The 26,854-nt window shown below is 40.1% G+C and overlaps 1 protein-coding gene and 1 pseudogene across 1 annotated transcript in view; one reads left to right on the forward strand and one right to left on the reverse strand.

The window, feature by feature from the left end:
- The window catches only part of FANK1 (fibronectin type III and ankyrin repeat domains 1), a 122,016-nt gene that overhangs the window by 43,694 nt on the left and 51,468 nt on the right, over nucleotides 1–26,854 (reverse strand). The gene's annotated exons all lie outside the window — the stretch shown is intronic.
- LOC115832131 lies at nucleotides 20,018–20,224 on the forward strand (annotated as a pseudogene).

Raw genomic sequence — 26,854 nt, forward strand, 5'->3', positions numbered from 1 at the left:
GTTAAGGCTAAAGTTAAAATTAGTTGGGGCTAAATATATCCATGTGAATAAATCAAGGGGAAGGTCAAATCACAAAAGAAAGTTGTAAAACATTATGTACAGAATGATACAATATAGGTCAGGTGCAGTGGCTCACACCTGCGATTCCAGCACTTTGGGAGGCCTAGACAGGTGGATCACTTGAGGTCAGGAGTTCGAGACCAGCCTGTCCAACATAGTGAAACCCCATCTGCACTAAAAATACAAAAATTAGCCAGGTGTGGTGGCACACACCTGTGGTCTGAGCTACTCAGGAGGCTGAGGCAGGAGAACCACTTGAGCCCAGGAAGTGGAGGTTGCAGTGAGCAGAGATTGCGCCACTGAACTCCAGCCTGGGTTACGAAGAAAGACTCCATCACAAAAAAAGAGAGACAGATAATATAATCTACATAATATTTGATTAAAACTATATCACAGACAGAGGAAGAGAAAAATAGGATGAAAGAAAACTAATTTTGTCAGCAATGATTTGTTTCTTAAGCTAGGTGGTGGCATGTATTATTTTACATATTTTATGTCTGAACGACTCAATAAAAGAACAAAGTACTGCATACATGGATATATTTCTTTTTTTAATTTTATTATTATACTTCAAGTTTTAGGGTACATGTGCACAAAGTGCAGGTTTGTTACATATGTATGCAAGTGCCATGTTGGTGTGCTGCACCCATTAACTCGTCATTTAGCATTAGGTATGTCTCCCAATGCTATCCCTCCCCCTTCCCCCCACCCCACAACAGGCCCCAGTGTGTGATGTACCCCTTCCTGTGTCCATGTGTCCTCATTCTTCAATTCCCACCTCTGAGTGAGAACATGCGGTGTTTGGTTTTCTGACCTTGCAATAGTTTGCTGAGAATGATGGTTTCCAGCTTCATCCATGTCCCTACAAAGGACATGAACTCATCATTTTTTATGGCTGCATAGTATTCCATGGTGTATATGTGCCACATTTTCTTAATCCAGTCTATCATTGATGGACATTTGGGTTGGTTCCAAGTCTTTGCTATTGTGGATAGTGCCGCAATAAACATACGTGTGCATATGTCTTTATAGCAGCATAATTTATAATCCTTTGGGTATATACCCAGTAATGGGATGGCTGGGTCAAATGGTATTTCTAGTTCCAGATCCCTGAGGAATCACCACACTGACTTCCACAATGGTTGAACTAGTTTACAGTCCCACCAACAGTGTAAAAATGTTCCTATTTCTCCACACCCTCTCCAGCACCTGTTGTTTCCTGACTTTTTAATGATGGCCATTCTAACTGGTGTGAGATGGTATCTCATTGTGATTTTTATTTGCATTTCTCTGATGGCCAGTGATGATAAGCATTTTTTCATGTGTTTTTTGGCTGCATAAATGTCTTCTTTTCAGAAGTGTCTCTTCATATCCTTCACCCACTTTTTGATGGGGTTTTTTTTTTTCTTGTAAATTTGTTTGAGTTCATTGTAGATTCTGGGTATAAGCCCCTTGTCAGATAAGTAGGTTGCAAACATTTTCTCCCATTCTGTAGGTTGCCTCTTCACTCTGATGGTAGTTTCTTTTGCTGTGCAGAAGCTCTTTAGTTTAATTAGATCCCATTTGTCAATTTTGGCTTTTGCTGCCATTGCCTTTGGTGTTTTAGACATGAAGTCCTTGCCCATGCCTATGTCCTGAATGGTACTGCCTAGGTTTTCTTCTAGGGTTTTTATGGTTTTAGGTCTAACATTTAAGTCTTTAATCCATCTTGAATTAATTTTTGTATAAGGTGTAAGGAAGGGAGCCAGTTTCAGCTTTCTACATATGGCTAGCCAGTTTTCCCAGCACCATTTATTAAATAGGGAATCCTTTCCCCATTGCTTGTTTTTGTCAGGTTTGTCAAAGATCAGATAGTTGTAGATACGCGACATTATTTCTGAGGGCTCTGTTCTGTTCCATTGATCTATGTCTCTGTTGTGGTACCAGTACCATGCTGTTTTGGTTACTGTAGCCTTGTAGTATAGTTTGAAGTCAGGTAGTGTGATGCCTCCAGTTTTGTTCTTTTGGCTTAGGACTGACTTGGCAATGTGGGCTCTTTTTTCGTTCCATATGAACTTTAAAGTAGTTTTTTCCAATTCTGTGAAGAAAGTCCTTGGTAGCTTGAATCTATAAATTACCTTGGGCAGTATGGCCATTTTCACGATATTGATTCTTCCTACCCATGAGCATGGAATGTTCTTCCATTTGTTTGTATCCTTTTTTTTTTTTTTTTTTTTTTTTTGAGACGGAGTCTCGCTCTGTCACCCAGGCTGGAGTGCAGTGGCGCAATCTCAGCTCACTGCAAGCTCCCCTTCCCGGGTTCATGCCATTCTCCTGCCTCAGCCTGACTACAGGCGCCCGCCACCACACCCGGCTAATTTTTTTTGTATTTTTAGTAGAGACAGGGTTTCACCGTGGTCTCGATCTCCTGACCTTGTGATCCGCCCGCCTCGGCCTCCCAAACTGCTGGGGTTACAAGGGTGAGCCACCGCGCCCGGCCTGTTTGTATCTTCTTTTATTTCGTTGAGCAGTAGTTTGTAGTTCTCCTTGAAGAGCTCTTTCACATCCCTTATAAGTTGGATTCCTAGGTGTTTTATTCTCTTTGAAGCAATTGTGAATGGAAGTTCACTCATGATTTGGCTCTCTGTTATTGGTGTATAAGAATGCTTGTCATTTTTGCACACTGATTTTGTATCCTGAGACTTTGCTGAAGTTGCTTATCAGCTTAAGGAGACTTTGGGCGAGATGATGAGGTTTTCTAGATATACAATCATGTCATCTGCAAACAGGGACAATTTGACTTCCTGTTTTCCTAATTGAATGCCCTTTATTTCCTTCTCCTGGCTGATTGCCCTGGCCAGAACTTCCAACACTATGTTGAATAGGACTGGTGAGAGAGGGGCATCCCTGTGTTGTGCCAGTTTTCAAAGGGAATGCTTCCAGTTTTTGTCCATTCAGTATGATATTGGCTGTGGGTATGTCATAGATAGCTCTTATTATTTTGAGATACGTCCCATCAATACCTAATTTATTGAGAGTTTTTAGCATGAAGGGTTGTTGAATTTTGTCAAAGGCCTTTTCTGCATCTATTGAGATAATCATGTGGTTTTTGTCTTTGGTTCTGTTTATATGCTGGATTACATTTATTGATTTGCATATGTTGAACCAGCCTTGCATCCCAGGGATGAAGCCCACTTGATCATGATGGATAAGCTTTTTGATGTGCTGCTGGATGCAGTTTGCCAGTATTTTATTGAGGATTTTTGCATCAAGGATATTGGTCTAAAATTCTTTTTTGGTTGTGTCTCTGCCAGTTGGTATCAGGATGATGCTGGCCTCCTAAAATGAGTTAGAGAGGATTCCCTCTTTTTCTATTGATTGGAATTGTTTCAGAAGGAATGGTACCAGCTCCTCCTTGTACCTCTGGTAGAATTCGGCTGTGAATCCATCTGGTCCTGGACTTTTTTTGGTTGGTAAGCTATTAATTATTGCCTCAATTTCAGAGCCTGTTATGGGTCTATTCAGAGATTCAACTTCTTCCTGGTTTAGTCTTGGGAGGGTGTATGTGTCGAGGAATTTATCCATTTCTTCTAGATTTTCTAGTTTATTTGCATAGAGGTGTTTATAGTATTCTCTGACGGTAGTTTGTATTTCTGTGGGATCGGTGGTGATATCCCCTTTGTCATTTTTTATTGCGGCGTCTATTTGATTCTTCTCTCTTTTCTTATTAGTCTTGCTAGTGGTCTATCAATTTTGTTGATCTTTTCAAAAAACCAGCTCCTGGATTCATTAATTTTTTGAAGGGTTTTTTGTGTCTCTATTTCCTTCAGTTCTGCTCTAATCTTAGTGATTTCTTGCCTTCTGCTAGCTTTTGAATGTGTTTGCTCTTGCTTCTCTAGCTCTTTTAATTGTGATGTTAAGGTGTCAATTTTAGATCTTTCCTGCTTTCTCTTGTGGGCATTTAGTGCTATAAATTTCCCTCTACACACTGCTTTGAATGTGTCCCAGAGATTCTGGTATGTTGTGTCTTTGTTCTCGTTGCTTCCAAATAACATCTTTATTTCTGCCTTCATTTCCTTATGTAACCAGTAGTCATTCAGGAGCAGGTTGTTCAGTTTCCATGTAGTTGAGCGGTTTTGAGTGAGTTTCTTAATCCTGAGTTCTAGTTTGATTGCACTGTGGTCTGAGAGACAGTTTGTTATAATTTCTGGTCTTTTACATTTGCTGAGGAGTGCTTTACCTGCAACTATGTGGTCAAATTTTGGAATAGGTGTGGTGTGGTGCTGAAAAGAATGTATATTCTGTTGATTAGGGGTTAAGAGTTCTGTAGATGTCTATTAGGTCTGCTTGGTGCAGAGCTGAGTTTAATTCCTGGATATCCTTGTTAACTTTCTGTCTTACTGATCTGTCTAATATTGACAGTGGGGTGTCAAAATCTCCCATTATTATTGTGTAGGAGTCTGAGTCTCTTTGTAGGTCACTAAGGACTTGCTTTATGAATCTGGGTGTTCCTGTATTGGGTGCATATATATTTAGGTTAGCTCTTCTTGGTGAATTGATCCCTTTACCATTATGTAATGGCCTTCTTTGTCTCTTTTAATCTTTGTTGGTTTAAAGTCTGTTTTATCAGAGACTAGGATTGCAACCCCTGCCCTTTTTCCATTTGCTTGGTAGATCTTCCTCCATCCATTTTGAGCCTATGTGTGTCTCTGCACATGAGATGGGTTTCCTGAATACAGCACACTGATGGGTCTTGACTGTTTATCCAATTTGCCAGTCTGTATCTTTTAATTAGAGCATTTAGCCCATTTACATTTAAGGTTAATATTGTTATGTGTGAATTTGATCCTGTCATTATGATGTTAGCTGGTTATTTTGCTCGTTAGTTGATGCAGTTTCTTCCTAGCCTTGATGGTCTTTACAATTTGGCATGTTTTTGCAGTGGCTGGTATCGGTTGTTCCTTTCCATGTTTAGTGCTTCCTTCAGGAGCTCTTTTAGGGCAGGCCTGGTGGTGACAAAATCTCTCAGCATTTGCTTGTCTGTAAAGTATTTTATTTCTCCTTCACTTATGAAGCTTAGTTTGGCTGGATATGAAATTCTGGGTTGAAAATTCTTTTCTTTAATAATGTTGAATATTGGCCCCCACTCTCTTCTGGCTTGTAGAGTTTCTGCTGAGAGATCAGCTGTTAGTCTGATGGGCTTCCCTTTGTGGGTAAGCCAGTATTTCTCTCTGGCTGCCCTTAACATTTTTTCCTTCATTTCAACTTTGGTGAATCTGACAATTATGTGTCTTGGAGTTGCTCTTCTCAAGGAGTATCTTTGTGGCATCCTCCGTATTTCCTGAATCTGAATGTTGACCTGCCTTGCTAGATTGGGGAAGTTCTCCTGGATAATATCCTGCAGAGTGTTTTCCAGCTTGGTTCCATTCTCCCTGTCACTTTCAGTTACACCAATCAGCTGTAGATTTGGTCTATGTAGATTTGGTCAGACGTAGATTTGGTCCATATTTCTTGGAGGCTTTGTTCATTTCTTTTTATTCTTTTTTCTCTAAACTTCTCACTTCATTTCATTCATTTCATCTTCCATCACTGATACCCTTTCTTCCAGTTGATCGCATCGGCTACTGAGGCTTGTACATTCATCACGTAGTTCTCATGCCATGGTTTTCAGCTCCATTAGGTCCTTTAAGGACTTCTCTGCATTGGTTATTGTAGTTAGCCTTTCATCTAATTTTTTTCAAGGTTTTTAACTTCTTTGCCATTGGTCCAAACTTCCTCCTTTAGCTCGGAGTAGTTTGATCTTCTGAAGCTTTCTTCTCTCAACTCGTGAAAGTCATTCTCCATCCAGCTTTGTTCCATTGCTGCTGAGGAGCTGTCTTCCTTTGGAGGGGGAGAGGTGCTCTGATTTTTAGAATTTTCAGCTTTTCAGTTCTGTTTTTTCCCCATCTTTGTGGTTTTATCTACCTTTGGTCTTTGATGATGGTGACATACAGATGGGGTTTTGGTGTGGATGTCCTTTCTGTTTGTTAGTTTTCCTTCTGACAGTCAGGACCCTCAGCTGCAGGTCGGTTGGAGTTTGCTGGAGGTCCACTCCAGACCTTGCTTGCCTGGGTATCAGCAGCAGAGGCTGCAGAACAGCGAATATTGCTGAACAGCAAATGTTGCTGCCTGATCCTTCCTCTGGAAGCTTTGTCTCAGAGGGGTACCCAGCCGTGTGAGGTGTCAGTCTGCCCCTACTGGGAGGTGCCTCCCAGTTAGGCTACTCAGGGGTCAGGGACCTGCTTGAGGAGGCAATCTGTCCATTCTCAGATCTCAAACTCCATGCTTGGAGAACCACTACTCTCTTCAAAGCCGTCAGACAGGGACATTGAGTAAGTCTGCAGAGGTTTCTGCTGCCTTTTGTTCGGCTATGCCCTGCCCCCAGAGGTGGAGTCTACAGAGGCAAGCAGGCCTCCTTGAGCTGCAGTAGGCTCTACCTAGTTCAAGCTTCTGGGCTGCTTTGTTTATCTACTCAGGCCTCAGCAATGGCAGGCACCCCTCCCCCAGCCTCACTGCCACTTTGCAGTTCCATCTCAGACTGCTGCGCTAGCAATGAGCAAGGCTCCGTGTGTGTGGGACCCTCCGAGTCAGGCAAGGGATATAATCTCCTGGTGTGCCGTTTGCTAAGACCATTGGAAAAGCACAATATTAGGGTAGGAGTGACCCAATTTTCCAGGTGCCATCTGTCACAGCTTCCCCTGGCTAGGAAAGGGAATTCCGTGACCCCTTGCGCTTCCCAGGTGAAGCGATGCCTTGCCCTGCTTTGGCTCACGCTCGGTGGGCTGCACCCACTGTCCTGCACCCACTGTTTGACAAGCCCCAGGGAGATGAACCCTGTACCTTAGTTAGAAATGCAGAAATCACCCATCTTCTGTGTCACTCACGCTGGGAGCTGTAGACTGGAGCTGTTCCTATTCAGCCATCTTGGAACTGCCCCCTTTAAAATGTTATATAAAGGTGGTTCAGCTTCAAAATCAGTAATCCTGAGAGTTATGCTTCTTTAGTATTTTCTATATTCCAATATAGTTTCAGTGCAACTATTAGTTGCCCCTCGGGATTGGTTCCAGGACTCCCAAGGAGACTAAAATTCAAGGATGCTCAGGTTCCTTATATAAATTGACATAGTATTTGCATATAACCTATACACATCTTCCCATATACCTTATATCATCTCTAGATTACCTTTATAATACACAATACAATGTAAATGCTACGTAAGTAGTTCAAGTAGTTGTTATACTGTATTTTTATTTGTGTTTTCTTTGTTGTTGTATTGTTATTTTTGAGGGTTTTTTCCCGCAAATATTTTTAACCCTTGGTTAAATGTGCAGAGCAGAACCCACAGGTACAGAGGCCAATTACAGAGACAAAGCTCTTGAAGGAGAGTGAGCTGAGGTTCATTCACTCTCCACCCTAGTGCTATCAATAATTATTTGATCTGAGCTGATCCGACATTATTCAAATATCCATAAGATTGTTTTATCACTCCTTAAAATATGTTGCAATTAATTTAACCATGACAGATAAGCAGCGTCTTAACACACAATATGTAGCACATTTTATTCTATGGCCTTTGGTGCTTATCCACATCTACACTGCTTATCCACATTTACCACCAGTTGTAAAAATTAGATAGCGACTAACTTCAAATATGCAAAGAGGTTTCCAACACTTGTCACATGAGTTCCCATTATCACATGAACCCATCTCCTAGTTCACATGTGTCACCCATAGGATGTGATGCTGTCTTTCAACTCAGGTTTGTCAGGCTGCTGTCTGTTGAGTCTGATAGAAGCTCTCAATCCAGCTAGTTACAGAAATCAAATATATCCTCATGAGCCTCTCTTATTCACACAACTAAAATGGAATGACACATACTGACACAAAAATCTTTGAAACCTACTGTTTTTTAGCACATAATGCAGTATTAAAGGGTGAATATGACTATAATCAGGGATCATTCCCAAATTGCCCTCTACTGCTGTTTTCCTTCTCCATCCCCTCGTCTGCCAATATCCTTTTTTATATTCATTATCTGTTCCTTTGTTCACAGTATTTTTTTGAATGTTACCATGTGGTAGACCTATTAAGAACAGGGAGCACAAGACACTTTCTGCCCTCATTGAGTCTGCAGTCTTGCAGGAGAAACAGACATTAAACAAAGATACTACCTGCTGCCCCTAAAAAAAGTTATCATAATTGTGATGATTGCTCTAAAGGAAAATAACTGAGGTGCTTAGGGACATCCAAGCTCATGCCTCAAGGAAACAGCCCAGAGAGGGCAATGAAGAACATAATAGAAAGAAAAAAAGATTCCGTCTTCCACTTAAGTCACCAGTGACATGCTCTGCAAACTTGCCCCATGCAAATCCAAACCTGAAAATGAATCCAATCATCTTAATATCAATATAGTAGTCCAACTAATATTAAGGCCTCTGGAGAAAAATCTAATCCTCATGATTGACATATCTGACAGATAAGATAGACAATCCCTTAAGGGTTGTAATTTTTAAAGAAAATGTAATTTTCTGTTTATATATCAATTCACAGTATCTGCCACACATTGTTGCTCTTCAAAATGGAGTTTCTTTATAATCTACAACTGTATTAGCCCATTCTCATGCTGCTATAAGGACAAACCCAAGACTGGGTAATTTATAAAGGTAAGAGGTTGAATTGACTCACAGTTCCACATGGCTGGGGAGGCCTCAGGAAACTTACAATCATGACAGAGGGGAGGCAAACAAGTCCTTCCTCACATAGAGGCAGGAAGGAGAAGCGCCGAGTGAAGTGGGAAAAAGCTCCTTATAAAACCATGAGATCACATGAGAATTCACTATTACAAGAACGGCATGGGAGAACTGTCCCCATGATTCAATTACCTCCCACTGGGTCCTTCCCATGACACATGGGGATTATGGGATTACAATTCAAGATGAGATTTGGGTGGGGACACAGAGCCAAACCATATCAACAACTATGTCCCTGTTTCTCTAACAGCTTTCTACAATAGTTTACAATAAAAATAATAAATAGAAGGGTTGGATGAATTTACCTTATAAAGACAAATTTTGTGCCCTAAATCTCCCCAAACATACTCATTCTAAATAAGTTACCAGGGTATACACAGAAAAATAAATTGTGTTTTTGCAGCCAGTATGAAAATAACCAGGATCATAAATCAGATATTAACTATAAATAATGGTCATTCTTCTTTGCCTTTATCAGAATAACATCCTACATAACAAATCCCCTGTTTCTACTATGGGACTATTTCCACATTCATCTGTTTCTTGGCTCGAAGCATGTGTTAATGGACAAGATTCATGTACAGACCCTTACTGCAAACAGTAACTAAACCTATTCTGCAAATATAATGCAAAGGCAGCTACTATATCATAGTTGTCCTTCCAAAAATTCTCCTCCTATAGAAAAACAAGAGTTTGAAAATATATTTGCTTCCCTTTCTCTGCACTAGCTACAAATGTACACTTCTAATCTCAGCTTGAATACAAAAAAATCTCTTCAATCTTCCAATCACGTATTGTTTCCTTCTTCTTCTCTTTCTAACCTCCTTCCTCAAGCTCCCACTTTCTTCACACTTAACAGCCCCTTCAACTCTTTCATTAAATTTCCTAAAACTGTTTAAGGGACTTGCACTTGAAATTATCTTTAAACCACCAACTTTTGTTCGGATTCACCCTGTCCTACTACAGTATCTAAATATGTATCCCTCTCAAAACTCAAATTACAAAATAACCCTACAAATAAAAACTGGCTCGTGTGAGGCATTTAGGCTTAACCTTGATGAACAAGGAATGTAAAAAATGCCATGCAGTCAAATGGGTTCAAGAATGCATGCTCTGTTGTCTCAAAACAGAAGCCAAAATATATATTCAGATATTGGACATTTCTTTTTTTTTTTTTTTTTTTTTTGACACATCTCGCTGTGTTGCCCAGACTGGAGTGCAGTGGCATGATCTTGGCTCACTGCAACCTCTGCCTCCCAGGTTCAAGCGATTCTCATGCCTCAGCCTCCAGAGTAGCTGGGATTACAGGCGCTCACCACCACGTCAAGCTAATTTTTGTATTTCTAGTAGAGACGGGGTTTCACCATGTTAGCCAGGCTGGTCTCGAACTCTTGACCTCAAGTGATCCACCTGCCTCAGCCTCTCAAAGTGCTGGGATTACAGGTGTGAGCCACTGTACCCAGCCTGGAAACTTTAAAAAATATATACTTAAAAAAAATATATATATATATATATATATTATATACTTTAAAATATATATATACTTTTAAATATATATATATACTTTTAAATGTATACTATATATATATATATGTGTATCAAGCAATACAGAAATATTGAAGCAGAAAATAAAAGTTCCCACACCCCCATGACTCAGAGATGACCACCAGCAATAGCTTGGTAAAAATTCAAAGATTTATTTAGCATGGATACATAAAAATTTTACAAAAAGCCATCATATTCAAGGTACTGTTTTGCAGCTTACGTGTGTGTGTGTATGACACATAGCGAGACTCTGTCTCCCAGACTGGAGTGCAGTGGCACGATCATGGCTCATGGCTCACTGCAACCTCCGCCTCCCAGGTTCAAGCAATTCTCATGCCTCAGCCTCCAGAGTAGCTGCAATTACAGGCACATGGCACCAGACTAATTTTTGTATTTTTAGTAGAAACAGGGTTTCACCATGTTGGCTAGGCTGGTCTCAAACTTCTGACCTCAAGAGATCTATTCCGCCCACCTTGGCCTCCCAAAGTGCTGGGATTACAGACATGAGCCACTAAATCCAGCCCAAGCTTGCCTTTTTAAATTAACAAGCTACTGGTAGATATTTTTGCATGTTAGTACATGGGATTTTAACTCAATTTTTAAAAACAAGGGTACTCTCTATATAAAATAATTTTTACACACAACAATAAAACTTGTGCATTTAACTTTACACAGTGATGAAAATATTTTTAGATAGTTATGGCAAACTCCTATAATTGTTGACTTTTTGGATGTATATAGGTTTAATTTTGATACATATTGCCAAAATGCCCTTTAAAAGGAGTATAAGTCAATGTACCAACTGTATGTAATTTCAAGTGGAAGTCCCCTGAAGATTATCCACCTCCTGCTACCAGATATAAGGTCTAAAGACACATTAACACATCTATAAAAGAAGACCTAGCCAAGAAAGATCATGGTAGCATCAGAACCGTAGTGATAAAAAATTGGAACTAACCTTTGCAGCAGAAGACTAGATAAATGAATTGAGGTATGTTTACGTCACAAGATACTATCCATTTTCTTATCATCTGTTAGATAAGTTATAGTATCTGTTATTTAGAGTCTACCTGGAACCACTATGCTTTACTTCAGCTCATATTCTATATGTTAGTTTATAAAATATGTAAAATAATCTGTTGTTTATAAATATATACATATGTAGGATAAGTATAAAAACAAATGTATTCATTCAGCAAATATTTACTGAAAGCAAAATATATAGAATGTTAGAAAAAATTGTTTACAATCATGGGTAAGTTAAAGATATCTTACATAGGACACAAAAAACATTAACTACAAAAGAAAATAATTTGATAAATTGAGTTTCAATAAATTAAAAACCTCTACTCTTTGAAAATCACCATAAAGAAAATTAAAAGGCAATTCACAGAGTGGGGAAAAAATATTGATGATACATATGTCTAACAAAAGGCTTACATCCAGAATATATTAAAAATGCTTACAACTAATAGGAAGATATACAACCCAATTTTTTTTTGGGGGGGTGGGGGGGACGGAGTTTCACTCTTGTTGCCCAGGCTGGAGTGCAGTGGCACCATCTCAGCTCACTGCAACCTCCGCCTCCCGGGTTCAAGCAATTCTCCTGCCTCAGCCTCCCAAGTAGCTAGGATTACAGGCATGTGCCACCATGCCCGGCTAGTTTTGTATTTTTAGTAGAGACAGGGTTTCTCCATGTTGGTCAAGCTGGTCTCGACCTCCTGACCTTAGGTGATCCGCCGGCTTGGGCCTCCCAAAGTGCTGGGATTACAGGCGTGAGCCACCGCACCCGGCCACAACCCAATTTTTAAATGAGCCGAAAATTTGAAATCATCTTTTACAAAAAAACTGACAAATGGCCAATAAGGATATAGTAAGATTCATTGTGGAAATGCTAGTTAAAAATGACAGTGAAACGCTGAGAATGCCTAAAGTGTAAAAAGACTGGAAATACCAAATGTTGGTGAAGATGGGGAACAACTGGAACTCTCATACGCTGTGGGTGGAAACCTGAAATTGTATAACCACTTTAGATAGTTGGCAGTTTCTAACAAAGCTAAATACAGACCTTCCCAATGAACCAGCAATCCCATTCCTAGGTATTTACCCAAAATGAATGAAGCATGTCCACACAAAGGCTTGTATATAAATATTCACAGTAGCTTTATTCATAATCACCAAAACCTAAAAACATACCAAATGCCAATCAGCAGATAAATGGATAGTGTTATACCCATACAACGAAATACTAATCTGCAATAAAAATGAACTATTGGTACATGCAATTGCATAGATAAATCTCAAAAAGAAATTATGGAAAGCAAGTGAAGGATTCTGAGCCAAGGAGCGACTTGATCAGATTTAGGTTTTAACGGGATCCCTCTGGCTACCATATTGAAAATAGACCAAAGTGAGGTGAAGGCAGGAGCAGGGAGATCAGACAGGAGGCAACTTAGTAATCCACGTGCAAATATGATGAAGGTAGGACCAGGGAGTAGCATGACAGGTCATGAGAAGTGATCAGATTCAGTCATCAAAAACTGTCACACTCTGAAGGACTCTCCACTCTACAACAATTAGACTTGGGCTGGGACACATCCTCTGAAGGATTTCTCATAAAATGTAGAAGAACCATCCAGGGACATCCCACCCTTTCTCCCCATACCCTCTTGCCACCAAATTAAAAAGTTTAAATATGAGCAGACCTCAGATCAGTCAGAAACCAGAAAGAACAGAAACCAGTGTCTCCATGTTCCAAAGCCACTGCAACAGCACCCAGAAGACAGAAGTCAAGGAATATAGAGAGGGAGAGGACTCAGACCAGAGAAGCAGGCAGTGAGAGCAGTGGAGAAGCAGAGCTGGCCTGATCTGCACACAGATGGAGGAATAAGATTACCATGAGGCCAGGTTAATATAGCAGCCATGATGTGGGGATACTGAACTTGGAAAGCAGCAAGAAATAGAAGCTGAACCTGAGACTCCTACTCTGAACAAAAGTCTCCAGTGGATCCAATATGATCATGGTTTGGATAAGTCCCTTGACTACCGCCAGACGCAGATGCAAATGCTCTCTAAAGGAAGGACTCACCAAGTTAGCCACCCAGTTTAAGATCAAAGATTAAACACAAAGGGAGGCAAGCAAACTGCAGTCAGAGATGTACACCCTCCAAGAACCAAAGAGGCTGGAGTGTCAGATTCAGAATATCCAAGAGCTATGTACAAAACTTTAAAGAAACAGAAGATTCTATTACAAACTGAATATTAAAGAGCTAGGAATTAGCAGAAATATTTGAGGAAAAAAGCAAATGGAAATTCCTAAAATAAAAAATTGTTGAAATAAAGTAGGTGAGTCAAATGTGAATAAGGCAAAAATAAAAAGATAATTACATATCTGAAGAACTGACCCAATTTACCCAAAATAAAACAAAGATGGAAAACACCATAGAGGTTAAAAAACAAAATGAGAAGATCTTGCATATATTTAATCAGAGAGCCAGAAAGGAATAATAAGAGAGGAACTATTTAAAGGAAAATGTGTCATAACTAATTAAATTACTAATTGATTAATTGTCATAACTAATTAAAAATATGAATATGAATTCAAAATTCCAGGAGGCAAAACATATCCCAATTAAGATAAAAAGAAAAACATGCCTAGACACACAAAAATGAAACAGCAGAACATCAAAGGCAATAATATGATCCCAAACACTAGACAGCACACACATCATCTACAAAAAAATGTCAGACTGACAGAATTCTCAACGATGACAATGCAGACTAGACAGTAATACAGTACAATCTGCACACAGAAGAGAAAAGGAGCTGTTCAGAGAACTATATACTCAGCCAAAATTCCCTTCGGGAACAAGAATGAAATAAATGCATTTACCAACTTTAAAAATGAAGGCATTTTGCAAGTATTTGCAAAACATACCTGATAAAAGACTAGTATCCAAAATATACAAAGAATTCTTGAAACCCAACAATAAGAAAAAAAGCCCCATTAAGAAATTAAGATCAGAATAAACACCTTACCAAAGATGTACAGAGGGCAAATAAGCATACTGCAAGATTCTCATCATCAAATGTCATTAGGGAATTGCAAATTAAAACATGATGCCAGTATACACATATTAGAGTGGCTATAATTCAAAAGCCTAACAATACCAAAGTCAGGCAAAGATGCAGAGCAACAGGAACTCCCATTCATTGCTGTTGGGACTGCAAAATGGTAGAGCCACCTCGGAAGTTTCTTACAAAGTTCAACACAGTCTTATCATGGGATTCTGCAATCATGTACCTAGGTAACTGCCCAGTTTATTTTAAAACTTGTACATGAATATTTACAACATCTTTATTTATAAGGCCAAACACTAGAAGCAATAGGTCCTTTGATAAGCGAATGGAGAAACTGGTATTTTTACAATTGAATATTTGTTATTCAGTGACAAAAAGTGAGCTGTCAAGCCATGAAAACTCATGTAGGAAACTTAAATACATATTTCTAAGTGAAAGAAGCTAGTCTGTAAAGGTACATCTGTATTATCCCAACCTATCCACTCTGGAATAGGTAAAACTATGGAGACAGTAAAAAGAACAGTGGTTATCAGGAGCTTAAGAAGGGGGAAGAAGGGCTGAATAGGTGACAGATGGAAGATTTTATTCAGGCAGTAAAACTTTTTTTTTTTTTTTTTTTTTTTTTTTGGAGACAGAGCCTTGCTGTGTCACCCAGGCTATAGTGCAGTGATGCGATCTCGGCTCACTGCAACCTCTACCTCCTGGGTTCAAGCGATTCTCCTGCTTGAGCCTCCCGAGTAGCTGGTATTACAGATGCCTGCCACCACGCCCAGCTAATTTTTGTATTTTTAGTAGAGTCAGGATTTCACCATCTTGGCTAGGCTGGTCTCAAACTCCTGACCTCGTGATCTACCTGCCTCAGCCTCCCAAAGTGCTGGGATTACAGGCGTGAGCCACTGCGCCCAGACGCTATTCTTTATGATACTAGAATGGTGGCTATATGACACTGCATTTGTGAAAGTCTGTAGAACTTCACAGTACAAATAATGAAGTTTAGTGTTGCAAAGTTTAGGGAAGCATTTAGGAAGCTGGGGAATCCCAAGTTAGAATGCAGACTATGACAACATGTTGATGATACAAGAAATATCAAGATACAGATGACTAACAAAATTGTATACAGTTTAGCTGTATTACAAATGGATGAAACAACTTTATTGAAGGGGTGAGGGGAAAGGGTTTTGCCCTAAATAACTCTGGCAATGAGTGCAGTTTCTGAGACTAAAAGGAAAGGAAACTGGACATAAGCACTGTACTCTGGTTGGTAACAGATTTCCCACAGAGATACAGCTTAACAATTCTGAAATTGCTATGCATGTATACGGGAAATGAACAACTAAGGAAATTAATGGCAGATGATGAAAGCCAGATTTCTCTGTTGGAGTAGGAGTTTACATATAAGCAAAGGAATGAGGCTAGAATGATCCATGTGGTAATGAATTACAGTTGGGGACATCAATTAGACTCTTAGTTTAACTCACATAAACAAATATTTGCAGGTCTATTTGTACAAACAGGTAAGTAGACACTAATGCATTTCCCAGAACTCCTTTGAGAAATAGCTGATTCCAGAGTGGGGGCAGGAAATTATACAAAATGAGTCTAGAGCATCTTATTGTGCCAAAATGTAAGTTAATGTTTTGTTCTGTTTTTTGTTTTTTTTTTTAAAAAAGCCTATCCCACTATAGAAGAGGTATGCCAAAGGGATACAGGAGAAACAAGAAACTGAAAAAACTGCCAATGACCAAAACTGGAACATTTGGATAACAAATTAAACAGCACTGGATTATAACTGAAAGTATAAAAAATATTCCTCAGTCCATACTGATATAAATAAATGAGTGAATAAACAAACACAGGAGAAGAGGCAAAACTCCTATGCAAACAACTCATGTAGATAATCTCCCCTCGGGGAGGTGCAGCGAACTCCTCACTTCTGAAGTGTGGTTGCGTATAGAGACTTCCAAAAAGCATATGGAAAGGAAGAGGGAAAATGTCACTTTGCGATGGAGAAGGCTGACGAACACCACCTCAGCCAGATGATTAATCAACAGTACGGCCGGGCACCGTGGCTCATGCCTGTAATCCCAGCACTTTGGGAAGCCGAGGCGGTTGGATCACAAGGAGAGGAGTTCGAGACCAGCCTGGCCAATATAGTGAAACCCCATCTCTACTAAAAATACAAAAATTAGCTGGGCATGGTGGCAGGCGCCTATAGTCCCAGCTACTTGGGAGGCTGAGGAAGAATTGTTTGAACCTGGGAGGTGGAAGTTGCAGTGAGCCAAGATTGCGCCACTGCCTTACAGCCTAGGTGACAGAGCGAGACTCCGTCTCAAAAAAAAAAAAAAAAAAAAAAAAAAAAATCAACAGAAGTTAAGTCATGTGGATCGTATATATTCTTAATTTGAGGTAACGAAAATCACATTTTTACCTCTGATTTTCCTCCAAAAAAATCTATAAAATCCATCTATGAGAAAAAAAAACAGAAAAATTCCAATTGAGAGACATTTGCAAAATACCTGAGCAGCATTTCTCAAAACTGTAAACGTTATCAAAAACAAGAAGAGTCTGAGAAACTTACAGCCAAGTGGAACTTCAGGAGACATGACAACTAAATATAATGTGGTATTCTGGGTGGGATAAAAGAGGAAAGAGACATTGGGTAAAAACTAAGGAAATCTGAATAAAGTATGGACTTTGGTCAATAATAATGTATCAGCTGGGCATGGTGGCTGACACCTGTAATCCCAACACTTTGGGAGACTGAGGCGGGTGGATCACCTGAGGTCAGGAGTTCAAGACCAGCCTGGCCAACATGGTGAAACCTCGTCTCTACTAAAAATACAAAAATTAGCCGGGCATGGTGGTGAGCACCTGTAATCCCAGCTACTCAGGAGGCTGAGGCAGGAGAATCGCTTGAACCCAGGAGACGGAGGTTGCAGTGAGTGGAGATCGCACCACTGCACTCCAGCCTGGGCGACAGAGCGAGACTCCATCTGGAGAAAAACAAAAACAAAAACAAAAACACAGTAATAATAATAATGTATCAACATTGGTTCATTATTTGCAACAAATGCACCATATTCATGTAAATGTTAATAATAGGGGAAAATGGGCACAGGTTATGTAAGAATTCTAAGAAATATATTTGTACTTTATAAATCTAGAATTTTTTATAAAAATAAACTTTTTAAAAAAATCACCAATATGCAAGGAAACAAAATAACAGTAACAAAAAGAAAAAAAATCAAGAGAAATAAACCCAGAAATGACATCTATGATAGAATTAGTAAACAAATACATTATCCTGTCAGTATACTGTCTTCAAGAAGATAAAAACATGAGCATTATAAGAAAATATTTTTAAAATACTTAGAACTGTTAGAAATAAAAAATACAATAAAAAATTGAAAAATGGAATTAACAGCAGGTTATACTTGGCAGAAAACTGTATCAATCAATGAAAAGAAATAGCAATTTTAAAAACTGACAAAATAAAGGTGACAGAAAAAATGATTGAGAATAAATTAAGAGCAGCAGTGACCTAAAGGACAATATCAAGCAGTCTAACATATGCGTAATTGTAGTCCAAGGAAGAGAAGAGAAACAAGAAACAAAATGATTTGAAATAATGGTCAAAATTTCCTAAATTTGATGAAAAGCATAAACCCACAAATCCAAGAACCTCAACAATCCCAAGCAGAATAAACTTCAGAAAACCATGCCAAGTAGCATTCTAATCTAATTGCTAGGATTCAGTGGAAAATCTTAGAAGCAGCTATGGTGGGTGCAAGAAGGTCTACAGAAAAACAAAGACAGCAGACCTCTCTTCAGAAGCACGTAAGCTGATAGCAGAGTAGAGATGCCTTTAAAGTATTCAGATTGTGTTTTGCTGTTGAGGTGTTCGAGCTCCTTGTATATTCTGGATATTAATCCCATCAGATGAATAGCTTGCAAATATTTTCTCCCATTCTGTAGGTTGCCTTTTCAGTCTGTTTATTGTTTCCTTTGCTGTGCAGAAGCTTTTTTGTTTGATGTACTTTTATTTTTGATTTTGTTGCCTGTGCTTTTGTTTTTTAGAGACAAGCTTTTGCTCTGTCACCCAGGCTAGAGGGCAGTAGTTTGACAGTAGCTCACTGCAGCCTTGGATTGCTGGACTCAAGTGATCCACCTGCCTGAGCTTCCCGAGTAGCTAGGACTACAGGTACATACCATCACATCTGGCTAACTTTTATTTTATGAAGAGACAGAGTCTCACTATGTTGCCTAGGCTGGTCTCAAACTCCTAGGCTCAAGTGATTTGTTGACTGCTTTTGAGGTCTTATTCATAAAATATTTTCCCAGACCAATGTCCTGAAGGGTTTCCCCTATGTTTTCTTGTAGTAGTTTTATGGTTTCAGATCTTACATTTAGGTCTTTGATCCATTTTGAGTTTATTTTCATATAGGGTGAGAGGTGAGGGTCGATTTGCATTCTTCTGCATATGGATATCTAGTTTTCCCAGCATCACTTATTGAAGAGATTATCCTTTCCCCAGTGAGTATTCTTGTTGCATTTGTCAAAAATCAGTTGGTAGCCGGACGTGGTGGTTCATGCCTGTAATCCCAGCACTTAGGCTAAGGCAGGAGAATCATTTGAGCCCAGGGGTTTCAAGACCCGCCTACGCAATATAGCGATACTCTGTCTCCACAGAAAATTTTTAAAAGTTAGCTGGGCATGGTTGCACTTACCTGTAGTCCCTGCTACTCAGGAGGCTGAAGTACGAGGATTTCTTAAGCCCAGGAGGTAAAGGCTACAGTGAGCCATGATCATGCCATTGCACTCCAGCCTGGGAGATGGAGTGAGACACTGTTTCAAAAAATAAAAAAATTTTAAAAAGCAGTTGGCTGTAGATGAATAGATTACTTTCCGGGTGGTCTATTCTGTTCTATTAGTGTATGTGTCTGTTTCTATGACAAGTACCATGCTGTTACTATAGCTTTGTCGTATATTTTGAAGTCTGACAGTGTATACCTCCAGCTTTCTTTTTGCCCAGAATTGCTTTGGCTATTAGGAATCTTTTGTGGTTCAATATAAATTTTAAGATTTTTTTTATTTCTATGAAGAATGTCATTGGTATTTTGATAAAGACTGCATTGAGGCTGGGGCGCAGTGGCTCACGCCTGTAATCCCAGCACTTTGGGAGGCCAAGGCAGGCGGATCATGAGGTCAGGAGATCGAGATCATGCTGGCTAACACAGTGAAAAACCCTGTCTCTACTAAAAATACAAAAAAAGTTAGCCAGGCATGGTGGTGGACGCCTGTAGTCCCAGCTACTTGGGAGGCTGAGGCAGGAAAATGACGTGAACCTGGGAGGTGGAGCGTGCAGTGAGCCGATATCGCACCACTGCACTCCAGCCTGAGCAACAGAGCGCGACTCCATCTCAAAAAAAAGATTGCGTTGAATCTGTAGATTGCTTTGGATAGTATGGTCCTTTCAACAATATTGGCAGTGCCCACGCCCAGGGCCTGGCAGGGCTGACCCGCCTGGCATGGCTCAACCGCCCTTGGAGAACACTGCTGCTACCATGTCTTCCAGGGCCAGCAAGAGTGCCCTGCAGTGCCTGGTGGAGCAGCTCAAGCTGCAGGTCGGCGTGGAGAGAATCAAGGTCTCCCAGGCAGCTGCAGAGCTGCAACAGTACTGCATGCAGAATGCCTGAAAGGATGACGTGCTGGTCAGTGAAGCAACAGGAAGTAACCCCCTCCTGGAGTCCAGATCCTGTGCTTTACCCTGAAGACTCTAGGAAAGAAGTCTGCAGAGGAATGCCTTCAAGCACAAAGTGGTAAGTGACTGCCTCCAAGTCTCAAGAGAAGGCTTTTCCCTAGTCAAGTGACATTTAGTTATTTCAGACCTTTCCTGTGGCCTGGTCCTATAACCAAAATTCTACAGAAATTGGTGAGTTTCTACTCAACTAACAAAACTGGGAGAAGGAATATAGCTCTAAATAATAACAGTCTGGGTTTTTTTGCTTTTTTTTTTTTTTTTTGGTGAAGTGCTTTATATGTAAGACAAAAACCTTACCACCAGATATGCCAAAATGTACCTCTTTCATAAGTGAATTACTGATGTTTCTATACCTGGAATATCATGTATGTTTTATTTACTGGATGTTTACATTTAGGAAGGAAAACATTTTGTTTATTTAAAAAATTGAGTATTTGTTATCTGTTGTTCCTGACAAATCTTTTTATACCAAAGTCTACAAAATGTGTTCTGCTCATGAATTTACAATTTCTAAATGAAGGCAAGAAAGTACAAATTGCTGGGGAAAAGAGTAGGCTTTACTAATTGACTGATGTCTTGATTTTTCCAAATGAGAAGGTTGTTTCATTTTTTAACACTTAACATGGGAGCTGTTTCTTAGCAAACTTGTCTGGAAAGATTAATTTTATGTTGGGCATTAGGTTGCCTCATCGTATATATAGATGAAGCAGATTCAGTCTTTATATTCTTAAGTTTCTCTGCTTTGTAGTTGTGGTTGTACCTAAATACATTATTTCATATCTTTTTTTTCTTTTTTTGAGACAGAGTCTCACTCTGTCACCCAGGCTGGAGCGCAGTGGCATGATCTCAGTTCATTGTTACCTCAGCCTCCCAGGTTCAAACAATTCCCCTGCCTCAGCCTCCCGAAGTAACTGTGATATGTGATTGCAGGTGCATGCCACAACATCCAGCTAATTTGTGTGTGTGTGTGTGTGTGGTGTGTGTGTGTGTGTGTGTATGGATTTATTGTAGAGGCAGGGTTTTACCATGATGGCCAGGCTGGTCTCGAACTCCTGACCTCAAGCAATCCACACACTTGGCCTCCCAAAGTGCTGGGATTACAGGCATGAGCCACCATGCTCGGCCTATTTCATGTCTTAAGAAATGTTTAAATATGGACTCGAAGAACATTGTAAACAGTTAAAAACAAAGTAATGTAAAATACTGCAACCTAAAATAATTCTTAATGTCACAAGTGTTTTATTTATTTTGATGCTGTGCCTTTGATTTGATTTGAGATACTTTTAGAAGACAACTTTGTGTTTGCAATAATCTCTGAAGAGCTTGGAAATAAAATTTCTGCTTAATTAAAAAAAATTAATTCTTCTGATCCATGAGCATGGGATGTCTTTCCATTTGTTTGTATTCTCAAACTATGCAATTTAAATATAGGCAAATGATCTACACAGACACTTCTCAAAAGAAGACAAACAAATGGCCAAGAAATATATTTTTTAAATGCTCAACATTACTAATTATAAAGGAAATGCAACTCTAAATCACAGTGAGGTTATCATCTCACTGCAGGATGGCTATTATCAAAAGACAAAATAACAAATGCTAGTGAGGATGTAGAGAAAAGGGAACTCAAACAGTCTTGGTGGGAATGTAAAGTAGTACAGCCACTATGAAAAACAGTATGGAGGTTCCTCAAAAAACTACAAACAGGCTTGGCATGGTGGCTCATACCTGTAATCCCAGCACCTTGGGAGACCAAGGCTGGCCGATCACTTGAGACCAGGAGTTTGAGACCTAGTCTGGCCAACATGGGTGAAACCCCCTAAGACATGCCTGCTTCCTCTTTCATTCTGATTGTAAGTTTCCTGAGGCCTCCTCAGCCATGCAGAACTGTGAGTCAATTAAGCCTCTTTTTAAATTCCCCAGTCTCGGGCAGTTCTTTATAGCAATGTGAAAACAGACTAATACACAGAAGCTAAAAAAGATGTTGACCACACAGAAGTAAAAAGGAGAACAGAGGATACTAGAGGCTGGGAAGGGAAAAGGGAGCAGAGAGATACGAAGAGGTTTGTTAAAGGACACAAGATTACAGCTAGATAGGAGGAATTAGTTCTAGAGTTCTACAGTACTGTAGAATGACTATCGTTAACAGTAATACACAGTTTCAATAGCTAGAAAGAGGATATTTAATGTTCACCCTCCCAAAATAACGTTCTAGACGATATGCTAATTATCCTGATCTGATCACTTTAGACGTTATGCACCAAAACATCACTATATACCCCGTAAATATGGGCCAAAAAAGTCAATTAAAAATTTAAAAGAAACCAATTTTTTAAATATAAAAAAAAAGTACTTAAAAGGAAAGTGTGTCAAACTAGAACTCTTTACCTAGTGACATTATCTTTAAAAAATAAAGGCAAGGCCAGGCATGGTGGCTCACGCCTATAATCTCAGCACTTTGGGAGGCCAAGGCAAATGGATTACCTGAGGTCAGGAGTTTGTGACCAGCCTGGACAACATGGTGAAATCCCATCTCTACTAAAAGTACAAAAATTAGCCGTGTGTGGTGGTGGGTGCCTGTAGTCCCAGCTTCTCGGGAGGCTGAGGCAGGAGAATTGCTTGAATTTGGGAGGTGGAGGTTGCAGTGAGTGGAGATCACACCAGTGCACTCCAGCCTGGGCACCAGAGCAAGACTTCGTCTCAAAAAAATAAATAAAGGCAAAATAAAAGCTTAACATAAACCAAGCTGAGAGAGCTCATCGCTAATACACCTGAACCATACAAAATGTTAAAGGAAGTTCCTCAGGCAGAAGAGAAACCATACAAGATACAAATCTGGATCTACACAAAGTAACAAAGAGCCCTAACAAAGGCAAGTATGTGGGTAAATATAAAATATGTTGTCTGCCTACAACAAAAATAACAATGTTTTGTGAGGTTAATAGGATATGCAAAAGCAACATAGAGGATAACAACAGCACAGAGTCTGGGGTCTGGAAGAATACTGTCGTAAGGTTCTTGTGCATAACGTCAAGCAGTAGGGTATTACTTGAAGGAAGACTGTGATATGTTAAAGATGTCTATGGTAAGCTGGGTGCGGTGGCTCACACCTGTAATCCCAGCACTTTGGGAGGCTAAAGCAGGTGGATCACGAGGTCAGGAGATCGCGACCATCCTGACTAACACGGTGAAACCCCATCTCTACTAAAAATAGAAAAAATTAGCCAGGCGTGGTGGCACACACCTGTAGTCCCAGCTACTCGGGAGGCTGAGGCAGGAGAATCGCTTGAACCCGGGAGGGTGATGGAGAGTTGCAGTGAGCTGAGATCGCACCACTGCACTCCTGCCTGGATGACAGAGTGAGACTGTCACTGTACATTAGAAGCCTATACTACCCCGAACTCACCCTTATTATACAAATCTATAATGAGTTTACGTTTCTCCTGGTTATTAAAACCATCTTCCTTCTGGCTTGTCAGATATTCTCCTAAATGGCCTGAGCGAGTCCCTTCATGGTCACCATCATTGCTAAATAAACACACTCACAGGTTACCACACGATTATCTAACTCTTATGACCACTAAACTATAATTTTAATTTTAAACTAACTTTAAGATTACTTTCTACTATTAAAAACGTATACAACATATTACATTTCATGTACCTGTGGTATATTTTCTGTAAAACCAAAGAATCTTTGGTGAAAAGTTAAAAATTCCAACTTGATCTGAAGTGGGAAAGCAATAAAGATAAAAATTATTCATGCTCATACATAATAAATCTGCCTGCTCCTTCCCATTTTCTATACCAATATAACTTGCATTATATTTGGAGGCTTAATATTAGAGCTTGGAGGCAAGGGATATCTCCAATAAATCATATTTTCTGTATAATCTTTAAGACAGCCTTTGATTTTTTGCTTTTCCAAAGTGAAGTGCTCAATAAACATCACTTTGAATCTCCTTTCAAATATATTCAATCCTCATCCTGGCTGTTTCCTCCCTTTACCCCCACCCACCCCACCCCCCAAAAAAAATACATCATAGAAGTACTGGTTTAAGCTTCAAGAGTGGATCGTGTGCAAATCACCTGCATCCTTGCTAGGCAGAACGCCTTTCAGCCAAACTGTGACACAGCAAAATTCTTTATCTCAATCCCCATTTTCCTCCTGATTCTAACTTTAAAATGGAAGTGGGAATGTAGGCTTAAATGCCCCCCACCTCCCATCACATCTAGGATAATGAGTCAGAGTTCCTTTGACTAGAAGTCTTTCAAAACGTTAAGTTCTTTTCATTTTCCTTGAACATGATATATTCTCCCCAACCCTGCTTCCTTCCACTGCCTTAGAACATAGATTCTTTTGTACTTGGAAGGAACTTGATTTGTTTTGGAGCTGAATAATCACTTGAGATGAAGCATACAACTGAGATCTTATTACATTTAAAAATAAGATGGGGCCAGGCACAGTGGCTCACACCTGTAATCCCAGCACTTGGAGAGGGCGAGGCATGAGAATTGCTTGAGCCTCGGAGTTTGAGAACAGACTGAGAAACATGGCGAAAATCTGCTTCTACAAAAATTAGCTGGGTGTGGTGGCACACACCTGTAGTCCCAGCTACTTGGGAGGTTGAGGTGGGAGGATCTCTTGAGCCTGGGAGGTCGAGGCTGCAGTGAGTCATGATCGCACCACTGCACTCCAGCCTGGGTGACACAGCAAGACCCTGTCTGAAAAGATCACAATAATAAGATGCATCAAATTTGATGTTACAACTATGCAGCCATAAAAAGGAACAAGATCATATCATTTGCAGGGACATAGATGGAGCTGGAAGCCATTATCCTCAGCAAACTAATGCAGGAACAGAAAACCAAACACCACATGTTCTCACTTATAAGTGGGAGCTGAATGATGAGAACACATGGTCACATGGTGGGGACCAACACACACTGGGGTCCATCGGGGAGGTGGGTGGAGAGGGAGAGCATCAGGAAGAATAGCTAATGGATGCTAGACTTAATGCCTAGGTGATGGGTTGATCTGTGCAGCAAATCACCATGACACCTATGTAACATACCTACACATCCTGCACATGTACCCATGAACTTAAAAGTTGAAGATTAAAAAAAACAAAACTTTGAGCATTACGGGTGTTTCACAGATATTCTTTGTGGAGCAAAGCGATCAACACAAAATGCTAAAGTGATTTCTGCTAATGTTATGATTGTCGGCAGTTGTTCTTTTAAAACTGTCTTTTAGTTAAGTAAATCCTCCTTTAATTCATTTTTCTTCCCTTTTTTTTTTTTATCTTTATTTTTTTGAGACAGCATCTCACTCTGTTGCCCAGGCTGGATTGCAGTGGCACAATCTGGGCTCACTGCAACCTCTGCCTCCTGGGCTCAAGTGATTCTCCCACCTCAGCCTCCCAAGTAGCTGAGACTACAGGCATGCACCACTAGGCCCAGCTAATTTTTATATTTTTAGTAGAGGCAGGGTTTCACTACGTTGGCCAGGCTGGTCTCAAACTCCTGACCTCAAGTCATCTGCCCACCTTGGCCTCCCAAAGTGCTGGGATCACAGGCATGAGCCACTGCACCTGACCCCTTTCTCTATTTTTTAAAATGAAAAATCAATTTTGCCCAGTATAGGGAAAAAAAATGCATTAACTATTGAAATGTTTCTGAGATTTCAAGTAGGTCTTCATATTTATTTCATTTAAAAATTATTGATCCTTTAAGAATAATGTTCTAATTTTCACTACAATAACAAAACCATCATGACAATACTAATATTTAACTGAGCACTGAAGATGGGTCAGATACTGTGCCAAGTGTTTGGGATCTACAATCTGTTAGATACAAAAGAAGTTCCTCTTCAAAGGTTTAGCTTGTTCAGCATCCTTGCTCTTTGTTCCCTACTTCCAAGGCCAAATTAACTTCCTTATCCTTTATGCCTCCCTGTCTTGGTTTCAGTAAACAACTTTCCCACTGGTCCTTATCTACAGAGCCCACATCTGCTACCCACTCTGTAAATTATCCCTCCCGTCGCAATGGCTCTTCCCACCAAAACTGCCCCTTCCGCCAGTGTAACCACATTCCTGCACCATTCAAGCTAGCCAATCGGGTTCCGCTTAGATTGTACGGTCCAACTCCACAGTGGAGATAGGACACAGCAGCAGGGACACACTGCGTTAGGGATAAAAACCCCTTTCCTCCTTTGTTTGGTGTGCTCTCATGGTGACCAAACTTGCGAGCAGCACCCTTCTGCAGAAGTAAATTTTGCCTTGCTGAGAAATCCTTTGTTTAAGTGCTCATTTTCTTTGCAACTCTGAGCTTTACTTCCAACAGATCTCATCCAAGACTCACAGCAGCCCATGGGGAAGGCAGAGAATCATGGCCCATGTTACAGACACAGACACAAAGGCCTCCCAGAAGCAGCAGGGTGCCCAGCTAGGAGGGGCAGGGCCAGGACCTGAACCCAACTCTGTCTGACTTCTGAGTCTGAACCACAAAGCTATGCTGAATTTGGAGTTGTAGCTCTCTATGAAATGAAAAAAATACAACTTAGCAACCAAGAGGCATTCTGGCCCTCTGGCTTTCTGGGATCTGCAGCTCAGAGGAAACATCAGGGCTTTCACAAGCT

The sequence above is a fragment of the Nomascus leucogenys genome, chromosome 3 (genome assembly GCF_006542625.1).
Source record: "Nomascus leucogenys isolate Asia chromosome 3, Asia_NLE_v1, whole genome shotgun sequence".
Taxonomy (NCBI): Eukaryota; Metazoa; Chordata; class Mammalia; order Primates; family Hylobatidae; genus Nomascus; species Nomascus leucogenys.